The sequence below is a fragment of the Mesoplodon mirus genome, assembly GCF_964341445.2.
Source record: "Mesoplodon mirus genome assembly, chromosome: 2".
Classification (NCBI taxonomy): Eukaryota; Metazoa; Chordata; class Mammalia; order Artiodactyla; family Ziphiidae; genus Mesoplodon; species Mesoplodon mirus.
Window position 1 is genome coordinate 198,140,989 of NC_138977.1, and position 15,208 is coordinate 198,156,196.

At 45.1% G+C, this 15,208-nt stretch overlaps 1 protein-coding gene and 1 pseudogene across 14 annotated transcripts in view; one reads left to right on the forward strand and one right to left on the reverse strand.

Moving 5' to 3' along the window:
- Positions 1-15,208, reverse strand: part of SORBS1 (sorbin and SH3 domain containing 1) — a 243,181-nt gene that overhangs the window by 167,518 nt on the left and 60,455 nt on the right. For all 13 annotated transcript variants that reach the window (XM_082633406.1, XM_082633409.1, XM_082633415.1 and 10 more), the window contains exon 2: positions 6,206-6,293. The gene's annotated coding sequence lies outside the window, so the exon portion shown is untranslated. The remainder of the gene's footprint in view (positions 1-6,205; positions 6,294-15,208) is intronic.
- On the forward strand, positions 8,177-10,284 carry LOC309792534 (large ribosomal subunit protein eL21-like; annotated as a pseudogene). The gene has a single exon. The product of its transcript is annotated as a large ribosomal subunit protein eL21-like (transcript).

Sequence of the window (15,208 nt, forward strand, 5' to 3'; positions counted from 1 at the left end):
GTAGTGACTAGATAGAAAAGGAGAAAGTATCTTGTTTTTACACATGGTTGGCTGGCAAATGTGATACAGCTTCCTGTTTGCTTTAAAAGTATAAAATCAAATGTGTAAATCTCTTGGAGAAACATCAAATAATAAGAAATGTCGGTGCTGCATGGAACGGATGTCATGTCTTTGTAGGACACAAAAATGTTGGCCAGAAAGAAACATTATAGAACCTCTGGTAACACAAACCAATATGGCAGCCCAGGGAGATACTTTCAGACAATAAGCCCTGTAGAAACTGACGCCCAAACAGCACACACTCCAAACAATGTGGTGTGGTGACCAGCACATTGGTTCTAGACATTGAATTCTAGCCTTCACTTTATGCAAATTCCATTTTGAACATTTTCTGACAGTAGCTGAGATTCTTAAGATAAGGAAAATGAATTTGGGATGATCATTTTAATTTGACTGAACTCTGGGGGTAGGAACTATCAACCACAACGGATTCCAAATCCCATGGCCTGCTCCACAGTGCAACAAGACTGAGCTAAAGGGCAGCAGGGAGATGGCCAGTTGAAACAGACATAATCTGTGGCTCAGCTCGTGCCAACTACACCTCATTTGAATCCACATTTGTCTAAAGTAGCTGAATAAAATATTGGCCAGAAACAGCCTTAAATCCTTTTTGAAAGAAGGGAAGGGGGAATGAAATTGGCCTGACTGACATTTCCGTAACACGCAAAAATGAGAAACTCAAGTTAAAGAAGCTGTAGGAGAACAGAATTTGCCACCCAAAACATGTCTCTTTGACATATTATTTTAAACTGGTTACACTTTCTAAGAAATAGCAGACATGGGGGCTTCCCTGGTGGCGCAGTGGTTGAGAATCTGCCTGCCAATGCAGGGGACACGGGTTCGAGCCCTGGTCTGGGAAGATCCCACATGCCGCGGAGCAACTAGGCCCGTGTGCCACAACCACTGAGCCTACGCGTCTGGAGCCTGTGCTCCGCAACAAGAGAGGCCGCGATAGTGAGAGGCCCGCACACCGCGATGAAGACTGGCCCCCGCTTGCCACAACTAGAGAAAGCCCTCGCACAGAAACGAGGACCCAACACAGCCATAAATAAATAAATAAATTTAAAAAGAAATAGCAGACATGGGAAAAATTCTGAAAACCAAATAATAGTTACCCTTTTGGAAGAAACATTTATCAGGGAAATCTTCATTTGTAAGGGTGTCTCCATGGCTATACCAGGAAGAGGAGGATGATCTGATCTCTAGAAACCCTTATCAGCGGAGGAGATGACTAATCTACATAACAACCTTACCCTGGCTTACAGTGCTTTTCCTGGTCACCTCCCATAACTGACGCTCATCCTCTTTTATCTTTAGCTGAGGATGGTATTGAAAGCAAGGAAGTTGGTCACTTGGGGGAGTTATTCAGTTTTCCTGGCTCTCTACCATGTATACATGTTGTTACACTTTTGTTTGGTTTTCTCCTGTTAATCTGTCTCAGGTCAATTTAATTCTTAGACCAGCCAGAAGAACCTAGAAAAGTAAAGGAAATTTTCTTACCAAAGCCTAGTCCCAAGTTGCTGATGTACATGAAATGAAGCCTCAGAATAAAGGCAATGGAGACTGAACAGGCAATGACCTTGGTTGACATACACGACGAGCAAGAGTAACGATAAAACCAAGTAGTGAAGGAAATTTAAATTTTTCTAGATCGTTTATTACACCTAGAAGGGGCACTATTATCCTTTTTAAAGGTAGTACCTAAACATGATACAAAAAAATTTAGGACAAAATGGTATAGAGTGAAAAGTAAGTTTTCTTCCTATACCACTCCCTCCCGCCCCCCACAACGTTACTTATCTCCAGCAGATCCTCCTGAGATGGTCCACATGCACAGGAGCAATGAAGCACTATTCTGCATACCTGGCCTATTTTTTTTTTTTAAACTTAAGGCAGATTCTACCATTTTTTAAAAAGTCCCACCACCCCTTGTAATGAATTGGGAGATTGGGATTGACATATATACACTAATATGTATAAAATGGATAACTAATAAGAACCTGCTGTATAAAAAAATAAAATAAAATTCAAAATTTTTTTTTAAAAAAGCTCCACCACCCTTAAGTCTCCAGAGCCATAGGAAGGTACCAATTTTTTTTTTTTCTCATTCCTGAAATCACTTACTAAAAAGGAAACAGGAGAAATCCTCCCTACTATGACTGCCAGTCAGTTTCATTCTTTTTAATCTTATTTAGGTTCCACTCTGAGAAAAGATGACAAAGGAAACTAGGGCTGGTGTCAATCGTCATGAACATTCCACTGAAACCTTCACTTTGCCATAAATGAATGGTTTCAGACATAGAATGCTACACAATCGGTGCTCACTTTCCAGAGATTAGATGCTCCAGAAGTCGCACAGAGAATATTTTCACCGAAACACAAGGGTCTTGAGATACATGGAAAAGCAAGCTGGGGCTGCCCGTGGCCCAGGCAACTTGAAACAGCACATTTTAGAATGGTGCTTGTCCCACTGCCCTCAACAGCTGCACTGGTTTCCCGTTCTCTTGTCATTTCCACAAAAGGCCTGAAGAAAAAAACAAAACAAAACAAAACAAAAAACACAAGCCTGGAGAAAAAGTGGAAATGTTTACAAAGAAAAGAATCTTGAGGATATTCAAAAGCCTTTGGGGAGGCTAACCTGAGGCTCACAGGGCAGTCAGAGACAGTGGGCCCCGAAGCCCAGCAAGAGGGAGGAGGCCGGCAGGCATTGAGTTGGTAACTGTGGGAAGGGGACAAAAGTGTCTATGGGGGCTGGAGATACCCAGACTAAGGAGACTTCCCAGATAACCTGAAAACGGAAAAATCAAGGAGCCCAGCGAGAATATGCTGGAAGCTCAGTGGGGCAATTTCTCTGGGAATTGGACAAAACCAATACAGGAGAGCTGTATTTTGTGCCAGAAGCCCACAAATAGATGAAAATGTGTATGTTCAAAATATGATTTTCTCATATCAGTGGATGGTGGTTAAGGGGTATGGGTGGTCCTGAAACACATACGTCTACTACAACCATCACTTCAACCATCATCAGGTCTATTTTTGCAGCTTTATTATCTTGTAACATTTATCTTTGGTACTTCAAAGATATCCAAAATGTTTCCTAAATTGTGGTCCTGCAAATCACGGTGACTGTTTGGCCTTTTCATAAAATTACATCACAAAATTACTGATTTTCGGGCATCGCTTTCCACTCAGTGAACCTTCATTTAATGAACTGTTGAATATGATCATAGAATGAAAAAAATCTGAAATGTATTAACAGTGAATTGAACTTCATCAAAATGGCTTGTAGAAGTTCTAGTGCATATAAAGAACAGAGTAGCTTACAGGCTATTTTTGGCAAAGGATGGTGGATCCTTCTGCTTGCCAGCCAAAGACAGCCATGTGCCAAATGCATAAATGCAGTTTATAATTCACTCAGCTGGCCAGATTTTAAATCATGCAATTCTAAAACTAATTATCTTGATTTGGGGGAGTCACAGTATTTCCTTTTTTTTTTTTTTACCGTAAGGTGAGGCTTTATTTTTACTGTCATATCATCTCACTTGAATAATTTATATTTACATTACATGAAATTATCCCTTATTCATTAGCATGTGTCTTCATTTACTTCTTAGTAGGGATTTTATATGGAAAATTCACTCTTTGCCTTTCTTTTCTATGTCCAAATCCTACCTATTCCTCCCTTATCTCCCTGAGTGATCGCATCCAGTCTCATAGCTTCAAATACCATCTACATGCTGATGACGCTCAAAGGTACCATTTCCAGCTCCAGCCAACTCTAAATCTCTCTAAGGAAATCGAATGGGCATCTCAAACTTCATGTGCCCAAACGGAACTCTCAGGATCCTCCCCAAACCTCCCTCTTTGGTCCCCATCTCAGTAAATAGCATCATTATATTCACCCAGTCAAAAACACTGGGCTTATTCTTAGCTTTTATTTTTGCTCAAACCACACACCCAACTCAGTAGGCTCTGCCTTCAAAATATACCCCGAGCTTGACCAGTTCACATCATTTTATAACCACCACGCTAATCCAAGCTACGCCCTTATCTCTTGCCTAGGCCGGAAGGGCCTCCTACAGGTCACACTGATTCTATTCTTGCCCCCAAAGTCTATTCTCCATTCAGGACCCAGAGAAATAATTTTAAAGCTCAAAGAAGATCATATCACTATTCTACTCAAACTTCTCAAAAGGTATCCAATCACACTCTGGGTTTTGGAGTAAATCTAAACTCCTTATCTACAAGATCTGGCTCCCACCTACCACTGACCTCATTTCATATCACTCTCCCCATAACAACCCCCCATTCAAGGCCAGCCAAACTGGCTGCCTTCCTGTCCCTCTATCACGCCAAGCTCAGCCTACACCAAGGCCTTTCTTTTTGCTTGCTGTTCCCTCTGCTAACCACTTCCCCCCAGATTCCTGCATTCCATCCAGATCTCTGCACAAAATTTCTACCCACCCCGCCCTCACACACAGACCTTCTCAGACCTCTTTCAAAAAGAACCCCTCAGGGCTTCCCTGGTGGCACAGTGGTTGAGAGTCCGCCTGCCGATGCAGGGGACACGGGTTCGTGCCCCGGTCCGGGAAGATCCCGCATGCCGCGGAGCGGCTGGGCCCGTGAGCCATGGCCGCTGAGCCTGCGCGTCCGGAGCCTGTGCTCCGCAACAGGAGAGACCACAACAGTGAGAGGCCCGTGTACCGCAAAAAAAAAAAAAAAAAAAAGAACCCCTCACTCTTTTTATAGCACTTATTATCACCTGAAATTATATTATCTGCTTAGTTATTTCCTTCATTCACAAAACAATATTTAGTGAGCACTCACCATGCTTATGTTCAAGGTGCTCTTCTAGGAGCTGAGAAGACAGCAGTGAATAAGCAAAGATCCCTGCCCTCATGGAGGTCACATTCTTGCTTGTCACCCCACTCGAATCTAAGCTCCAGTCTGTCTGTGACCACCGGGTCCCCAGTGCCCAGAGCAGTGCCTTGGCACAGAGTAGGCATTCATACATATTTACCAAATGGCTGAAGCATCCCATCCACCCGAGACCATCTGCTTCCCTGAGGCCTCCCGCCACAGAGTTCTTTCTAACAGATGGGTCTCTGACTGAGGGACCCAGAATGTCCGCTGTGTCCCTTTAGGCACAGCAGTGGGGACAGTCAGCCTCCCATACCTGAGTTGGGTCCCTAACCATGGGCCTGACTAACTGCCCTTCCTTTCTGCCCCACCAAGGCACCCTGCAAGCTCCCCAGGTGGCCATGCCACGGGTACGCATCGCACTGGATGGTAACAACACCTGGTCCACGTGGTGAGAGCGGACCAGGCAGTCAGCAGCAAGCAAGCCAGCTTCTCTCAACAAAGGGCGGCTGGACTCGAGACGCACGGGTCATACTGCCTCCCTGGCTCAGTGTCCTGCCCTCAGTACTCACGTGAGACCTTCACCATCAACTAGCTAGCACGCCTCAAAGTGCTGTCAGCACTGGAACACACTAGTGTTAAGGACATATTTTTGCCTCTTAACTGCCACAGATGCAAGACATTTACCTGCTATGATGAGTAATTTTCTTTTGGGGGGGAATAAAGGAAGAACATTTGTTAACTGTGAAATTATCTGATCGCAAATAAAAATGAAGGCAATTGTGAAACATAGTTAATTTATCTTTCTAAAAAATGGTAGCTGGAATGGTAGGAAGGAAAAAAAGGAGCATATAAATCTCTTGAAGAACCACTCTGGAGGACTCAAAATCGGTATTTAAAATCCATGTTTCCAACCTATGTATTCACATCTCAATTTGTTAGCACAGAATTGCCCAGCTCTACATCTCAGAGCCAAATAGGATTACTCTGTATTTGCTCAGCATTTTATTCCCTTGGAAGCATTCTCATATAATCTTTCAGCAGGGCAGGATTCATTTATCTGTCTGGGGGCCTAGCGATGCCAAACAATACACCTAAGATCCCACAATAAGCAGAATGAGGTAGGTACCAGAACCCAGATATTCCTAGGCCCATCCCAGTGTCCTTCCCTCTCTAATAGAAAGGACAGTGTGGTTCTCTGAAAATCACATTCTACAGTTCACTGAAAACATGTCCCTTCACCGCAGCAGCAGGAAAAAAAACACACACACACATACATACTCACCAGTGGTTTAAGGTGCTGGAAAGACGCATTGGTCCTGGAGCTGCGGGCAGAGAGAAGGTCTCACAAACTCTTCCAATAAATGCCACTCCTGCAATGACAAACATACAAGGCATCTGCTGTGAATCGGGCATCCTGTGGACTCTCTCCAAGGAGGCCATCCAAATACCAATTGCCAGGCACCCTGTTTAGATTCAAAGCCTCCCTCCTCATCTTCCAGCCCCACTTCCTTCTTACCCTGACCTCACCTAGTAGAAGCAGAATCTTCAGTTCACTGGTTGAAATGGTCCCCATTAGAATCAATGGATCTTGGACAGAAAGAAGCTCTAGAGATCATTTATAACAGATGTCGAGTGGGTCACATCTAGCCTACAGAGATATTATATTAATCTGAAGGATATGCCTAGAAATTTGAGCCAAAACCTAAAAATCAGAGATGTCATGTAAAAACCCAGACTTTGGGCTTCTCTTTTAAAAAAAAAAAAAAAAAAGAAGAGGATCTGTCAAAATGGCCCATGTTCATGTCTGGAAATGATCAGCTGGTGCTAAGTAGCAGCTGCCCTTCACAGGCAGCCTTGGCTATTCCAATACGCCACAGTCCCTACCACTCCCTATTGTCACAGAGAAAAGCTGTGGTGATCATTGTCCTTGCGTTTTTTTGTTTGGGGTACAGAAATATTTCCTTCTACCTCTGATTCTAACAAAAGTAGGAACACAAAAAAGGGGCTGAGGTCTAAGAGGAAAAAAAAATGGTATAGAACATATAGCAACTTAAGTTAGCAGCCTCACTCCTGTAGACATCTGCAAACCCTGAACAAGAACAACACTCCCATTTCATACAACTGTAAGCAGAAAACCAACTTACCCACTCCCATGTTAGAATTTGCTCTGCCTTTAGACCCTAGGTCCAATCCAGGACTCTTTTGCTATGCCCCATTGCACAGTAATCTTATATTACAAAGCAAAAAGCAAATTTTATGTGTATACACACACACACACACACACACGTATGTGTGTGTTTCCCTCGAAGCTAGATACTCAATTCAAGGAACTACAGTTGAAGTATCTAACCTACTCTGTACTAAAATGCTTGCCATACCTTCATTTGCCAAAGAATATAAGTTATATCAGGTTCCCTAAGGGCTTGTTTCCTAATGTGACATTTTCAATAAAACGTTACTGCTTTAAGCACAGAAGTAGTTCTCACAAATACCATAAATCCGCTACTTCAAAAGTGCTCAGTTAACGTTCCAAACTGCCTGAAACACTCCTTATGCTAGAAAAATGTCCTTTAATATGCATCTTGAATACAAGGCTATCAATAAGCTTATGTATAGATATCAACACGGTAATAAATGAACAATGTTCAACTATAAGGTCGTGGAGGAAGTTCTTTATATCATCCCCTCAAAGCATGTATTGATTCATTCACTCAGCAGATATTTACTGAACCCTATTACATGCCAGGCAGTGCACGAGGTGATGGATACACAAAGATGAACAGACCCGGTCCTTGCCCCTAAGTGGCTCTGCCTGGGTAAAAGATCCGGACACTCAAAGACTTCTAAAACGACGGGTAAACATAAAGATCTGGGTAGGCACAGGTGCTGTGGGAGCCCTGAGCAGGGGCTCCTAGTGCAGCTGAGGTGAAGAGATGCTTCCCAGCACAGACAGAGGCCTGAGGAAAGCCTAAAGCACGGGTGGGAGTGGAGCAGTCGGGGGGCGAACCGAGGGAAGGAGGGAATGACAGGGACAGTGTGGGTAAAAGCGAAAAATATGAACAGCCCCTCCCTCCGATGGAGTCTTGTCCAGATTTTGTATCACCTTATGGGTCTTAAAACCCCCCACCTTATGCCACCTGACCCAACATCTGCCGAGACTTGATGCACAAGCCCCACACGTGCACCCGTGCAAGCTGATCTTGCCAAGTGCCCATATCAACAATGCCACCAAGCCTTTGTGTCGGAACCGCCATCTTCCAGTAATTCGCCAAAATGACCAACACAAAGGGAAAGAGGAGGGGCACCTGCTACATGTTCTCTAGGCCTTTTAGAAAACATGGAGTTGTTCCTTTGGCCTCATACATGTGAATCTACAAGAAAGGTGATATTGTAGTTATCAAGGGAATGGGCACTGTTCAAAAAGAAATGCCCCACAAGTGTCCCCACGGCAAAACTGGAAGAGTCTACAATGTTACCCAGCATGCTGTTGGCACTGTTGTAAACAAACAAGGGCAAGATTCTTGCCAAGAGAATTAATGTGCGTATCGAGCATATTAAGCACCCTAAGAGCCGACATAGCTTCCTGAAACGGGTGAAGGAAAGTGATCAGAAAAAGAAGGAAGCCAAAGAGAAAGGGACTTGGGTTCAGCCGAAGCGCCAGCCTGCTCCACCCAGAGAAGCACACTTCGTGAGAACCAATGAAAAGGAACCTGAATTGTTGGAACCTATTCCCTATAAATTCATGGCATGATAGGTGTAAAGAAAATAAAAGACCTGAACTGTTAAAAAAAAAAAAAAAAGCCACCAATTCATCCCTGCTGCCTGGCAATGCCCACCTTTCACATCCTCAGGGCAACAAATACCGTGCCAGAGTCCGCAGGACCCAAGAAACATGGGGGTAGAAACACTGAGCCTTCCAGTATTTCCAGAACTTCCATGATGTGTAAGAAGACAGTAAACAGACTTTTTTTTTTCCTGTGCCATCACAGGACGGTCCTGCCTCCATCTCAGGATCTGGATTTCTACAGACAGAATCTACTATGTGGTCGAGCCTCAAGCAGCAAGTTTTGTGAGAAAGTGTTCCAGAATATCTGCCCACCAAAACGCCCAGGTGGAGCTCCCCTTCTCTTCATGGACAAAAAAGGGAGGAGCTGCCAGCCCTGATCTAGGCTTGAGGCAAAGCCAAGGGGCAGCATCTCTGAAAGACAAGCATTAGGAAAGGGGCAGAAAGAGGAGTGAAGACCAAATATGTGGCCAAGGTTAGGGTTCAGGGTCAAGGTCCGTTCCAGAAAATAAGGAAGCATCCCTGGATCTTAACTGGTGGGCAGGTTCCCAAATCTGGCTGAAAATTAGAATCACCTGGAAAACTAGAACAGTTTCTTGGGCCTCAGACCCATTAAATCTGAAATTCTGGTTTGGAGGCACAGGAACTATTCAGGTGATTGTGATGCCTAGACTCTGATACTCATTTGGAAAAGGGTATCTTTCACCTTTTTCCAGAACACTCTTTCACCCTCCAGAACAATCTCAACGTTATTAGTTCAGCATCTTTCCAGCAGGATTCAAGGATCCAGGCTTTGGGGGAGTTGCACATCCTTAGTATGTTTACCCACTCCCTAAATCACACCGTCACAACCATCACTTTACTCCTTTTTATTTTAAATAAAAATAGAAGGCCAGGGGCTTCCCTGGTGGTGCAGTGGTTGAGAGTCCGCCTGCTGATGCAGGGGACACGGGTTCGTGCCCTGGTCCGGGAAGATCCCACATGCCGCGGAGCGGCTGGGCCCGTGAGCCATGGCCGCTGGGCCTGCGCATCCAGAGCCTGTGCTCCGCAATGAGAAAGGCCACAACAGTGAGGGGCCCGCGTACCGCAAAAAAAAAAAAAAAAAAAAAAAAAAAGAAGGCCAGCAGCCAGGATGGCAACTGGGTAAGTGAAGCCAGCCTCCCTCTCTGCCCTTGTTGCTATATATCATGACCCAACGCCGGGGCCTCCAGATGATCTACTAGAGTTGTCCAGTCTCAGCAGATCTGAGCCCTTGTACACCTGTGTAGGCTCACCCTGGCAGAGCAAAGGGTCGGGGAGCATCTGGTCACCAAGGTGGCCTTTAAGGAACAGCTCCAAGGCACACAGCACTCTGACCAGATCCTTACTGCCCACCAAAGAGCAGGCCACCAAAGAGCAGGACACTGCAGATCAATGCAATGCCTGGAAACCTGCCAAGCCGGCCGAGCACTTCTATTCCCAGATTTCCACTTGTGGTCAAGAAACGACCTGAGCAATCTCAAGCAAAGAATGGCAAAGTAAATTCTGTGTGCCACAAGGATGACAGATCGGAGTAAGCCAGTTCCCTGAATGGGCCAGCCTCCAGAGATCTCTTCCCCGACATCACCAGATGCTACTAGGTGACCTTCAGACAGGCCAGCACCAGAGAAACCCATGGCTGACCAAGGTCAGCCTTCCTGACCGCAAGGCCCAGCAGCAATCCATAGTATCCTTCACGAGAACAAGGAGACACTCAAACCTCCCGTTCAACCTAAGGGCCCTTCTACTTCAGCCATAATGCAAATTTGGAAGAGCACAGGTGAGGCAGGAAGTCTAGGAAAAGCACAAGATACTAACTTATCCCTTCTACGGAGAAAAGCAATCCAATATTTCTTGCAGTACCATTATATCCTGGCCTAAAACAAGACCATTCTCTGACCCAAGCCTCCAAAAGATGTCACAAGAGTTGTTCAAGGCCCTGCCAAACACCCTGAACCATCACCTTCCTCATCTACATCCCAATCTCTAGCCTATCCCAAGAACACAGAACAACCCTGGATGTTGTGAAAGTCACCTTAGCCACCTTCATTCCTACTCAACATCAATCCAACAATCCAACCAGCTCTGGCTCCAATGGCAGCCTCTCTGGATACATGTTCTCCTAACTACCATGTATCTCTCCTTCAGAGCACAAATCACTTATTTTTACATTGTTTTCCCACTAACCTATATGTAGGGACAAGGATCATGTCAACATTTGTTTTGTCTTTTTGTTGTTGTTTAACCTCTTTTGTTTGCTTGACTTAGGATCACTGTATCCCAATAGTGACTTCAAACCCTCTAGGTTCCTTCAAAATATACCCCAAATTTCATACCTTCCAGCTAAAAGATGACCAAGTCAACCCATTCCCTAACTACTCAGTCTTGCCACTGGTCTCTGGAATCTAAGCATCCACTAATTGGTCCACTAATTTAGTGGACTAGGAAGGACCCTGCTCAGAAGGCTAGTCTAGTACTGGTAAAACACTAATCCAGTTGGACTCCCAAGGTCAAGTTCACCTGCAAAGGCCAAAGTCAGCATGGAAAAGTCTACCAGGTGATGAGGAGAGAAGAAGAGAGTCAAGAATGTGTAATCTGAGGTTCCTAGTGGACCCTAACCAGGGTCTGACACTAACGCTCAACCTGATGTTCAAAGCACCTGTACTCTGCCTGGTTTCTATCTCACCGGGAATCTGATAATTCTACTTATGAGGCACGACATGACATAGCTTCAAATTTCTGGGACTGCTTGATACCAGAGCTGTTTCCTATTACTCTTCAGCTCCTAGAAACTTCTGGGTCCCTGACCATTCCCTGGAATTCTGGTTTCATTCCCTGACCCAACCCCTGCTACTTTGTGTGTGCCCGAACTCCACCTAACTACGCGACCGTGATGAGTCCTGCCCATGGCACTCGCCTGGCTCCTGCCTCTGCCCCCTCCGCACAGCCCCCCGCCCCCCAAAGCCTGGCACATAGGAATGTCTGCTGAAGGTAACTCGACCTTACCTACCTGCTCTCCTGCCTCTCAGACTTGGCCCCTCTCTCCTTGTTCTGAGTCCAAGGCCCAACTTTCTTCCCAAGCTCATGGGAGACTCCCCTCCCTCACAAATTCCAACTCCTCCATCAACAAACCCAGACAGTCCAGGGGAGAAAAATCAATCCCCAACTGGCCTTGGGGCTGACCAATTTTAATAATTATCTTTCCTTTTTGTGCAGTTTTTAAAATCACACTGCCCTTAACGCTTTAACATGACTTCACTCTTTTTTTTTTTTTTTTTTTTTTTTGCGGTACACGGGCCTCTCACTGTTGTGGGCTCTCCCGTTGCGGAGCACAGGCTCCGGGTGCTCTGGCTCAGCGGCCATGGCTCATGGGCCTAGCCGCCCCATGGCATGTGGGATCTTCCCAGACCGGGGCATGAACCTGTGTCCCCTGCATCGGCAGGCGGACTCTCAACCACTTCGCCACCAGGGAAGCCCTTCACTCATGTTTTGACCTTGGAAAGCACTTCCCTATTTCTCACAGCAAATCCCACTGGGGCCAGGGCCAGACCCAGTGCCATATCCTCAGGACCTGAACACTACTGAAGCTCCCAAGATGCTCAATGCCCAGGTGGCTCCTGTGTCCAAACACCACTCACCTCTAGTCCCACTGCCCGGCTGTCCCCCTTTCCCACCCATTGGCAGAAGAAAGTGGATCTTTGGGATCTTTTTATAGTTCTCCCACCTACTCCACAAATTCAGTAGGAGGCAGAATGAAGTTTCCAAGTTCTCTAAATGACACAAAGCTCTTAAAGTAGAATAAAATTAGTTGAAAAATAGCAAAATGATTTTTATCTCCTTTAAAAAAAAAAAGCACACCTACTTTAAATGATTCACAGTGACTTCATACTTTCTTCCATTGGAATATGCTTTTCTTCCTCCCAAAGGTGGTCATACCCTCCTTTCTCCCCATCCAGTCCTAAAACAAGATACCTCCACAGGATACCTGTTCTGATTTGGGGGCCCCCGAGTTTTTTTTTTTTAAACTGAAGTACAGTTGATTTACTAACACAACATTTTGTGTTAGTTTCAGGTGTACAGCAATGATTCAGCTATACATATATTCTTTTTTAGATTCTTTTCCCTTTATAGGTTATTACAAAGTATTGAGTATAGTTCCCTGTGCTATATAGTAGGTCCTTGTTGGTTATCTATTTTATATATACTAGTGTATATATGTTAATCCTAAACTCCTAATTTATTCCTCCCAGAAACATGGGACACTTCACGAATTTGTGTCATCCTTGTGCAGGGGCCATGCTCATCTTCTCTGTCTCATTCCAATTTTCTCGTGCTGAAGCAAGCATGAGAAAATCTTGACGATAAACAAGTCAGGCAATATTCCTGTCCCCTGGATGGAATAAATATGATAATTACAGATTGAAAGTAGTTTTTGCTGGTGGGACTACAGTTAGGTAGTCAGGGCCGGCCTCAGTTAAGAAATGCTACTGGATCTGAGCTGTCACTGGTGAGAATACCTCAGCCATGGCAAGAGACAGGGAAAGAGCTCTGCAGGTAGAGAGAGGAGCAAATGCAGAGACTCTCAGGGGAGGAGCCTCGGAGCCACCTACAGGGGCTACTCTTCCAACTCATCTCCAATACCCCAGCTTCCCACTGCAGCCTCCATCACCACCAATCAGCTCCCAGCTCAGCTGTGTGGCCCCACCAGGCCTAAAGTCAAAGCCTTTGCTCAGGCCACTCCCTCTGCTGCTTCGGTACCTGCTAGCTCCCACTCTTGTCCCTCAAGGCCCCCGTGGTTAGGCCCAGTGCCCTTCCCCTCTATCCCACAATCATGATATATTCTGAAGTCCTTTCTTCTGCCTGGTTCCCGCCAACTGACTGTTCCTTCATCACTGGGGTCCAATCTAACTCATCCCTGTTGGCCCGGAACCTGACACATAGGTGATACTCAGAAAAGGTACACTAACTTGAAGTACCTCACATGCACGCATAAGTGAGTACATATATAAACTGGTGAAATCTGCATAAGGACTGTAGATTGCAACAGTGCCCATTTCCTGGGTGGATGCTGTACTAGTTATGTAAAAGATGCCACTACTGGGGGAGGCTGAGGGAAGGACACACAGGACCCTGTATCTTTTGGTGGTGGGGCAAATTCCTAGGAGTCTGTATTTCTAAGGTTAAAACTTCTTTTAAAACCCCAAAGATTTTACCTTTTAAATACTCTGATTTGTGGCTTCTCCTTAATAATAGCAAGATCTGGTGACATTGGGCCTCCAGGCCAACAGTTGGATGGGGCTGGGCAGTAACTGTTCCCCCTTACATGGGCATGGCTCTCAGATTCCTCTCCCGAAACACCAAGGCCAAGCGTCATTTGCTATTTATCATGGTGCCTGCAGTGCTTTTTCTCTCAGAAATATTGCTCTACCAAGAGCAGGAAATGAAAGACCAAGAGTGTCTTGTATTTCCAGAAAAAAGGGAGACGGCCACATTTTTGTGAAAGTCAAAAACATTCCTGTGAGTTTCGATTTGAAATCCCCTACCCTTCACTGCATGTTACCTGCTCGGCCTGAGGCATTTGAGGTTTGGACCCTGGACTGTAACTCTTTAGGACCAAATTTTTTACTCTAAGTGAGCAAATAAATTTTAAAAACAAACCACTGGAAAAGAACACAGCTTAAGTACACAGTCTCCCATTCTGCCCTAAATATTTTGGTTCTTTCATCTCACCTTTCCTGAGAACACAGGATCCTGCTCTCAGCCACCAAAAGAGAAGGTGCCACCCCTTATGCATGATCACATCCAGATAAATAAGCAAGATCTTGTTTTTCCACTGCAACTGAAGTTCTGTTTAGCAGGGGAGGGAAAAGGCCCTCAGGGCATGCCTTCCCCGACCTTTCCCTCACACCACTACCATCACCACCCCCCAAAAGGAACGTGCTTGGAATGCAAGTGTCCCTGAAAGGGGGTGAGGCCAAGGCACAGAACGCTGGTGAACTGCCCACTGAATGGTTTTAGAACAGTGTTTCCAACCAGGCTACAGAGAATCACCTGGGGCTCTAGACGATGTTCCTCAGGTGACACTCTTGCAGATGGCCCAGGACTGATTCATCCTGTGGCGTTTGAAATGATTAATTTAGAACAGTGACCCCTTGCTACCCTGGGCAGTCGGCCAAGACACACCTCTCCAGCCAAGAGATGCCAAAGCTGTGCAGTCCTGTAAGGCAGCCACTAGCCACACGTGGTCATTGAGCCCTTGCAATGTGGCTGGTGTGACTTGAGATGTACTGTAAGGGGAACATACACACTGGATTTTGAAGACTTGGTATGGAAAAAAAACGTAAAATAACTCACTGATTTTTTTTTAAATACTGATTATATATTGAAATAATATTTTAGATATACTGGGTTAAAAATATATAGTTAAAATTAATTTCATTTCTTTTTACCTCTTTAAGTGTGGCTACTAGAAAAATCTTAAAT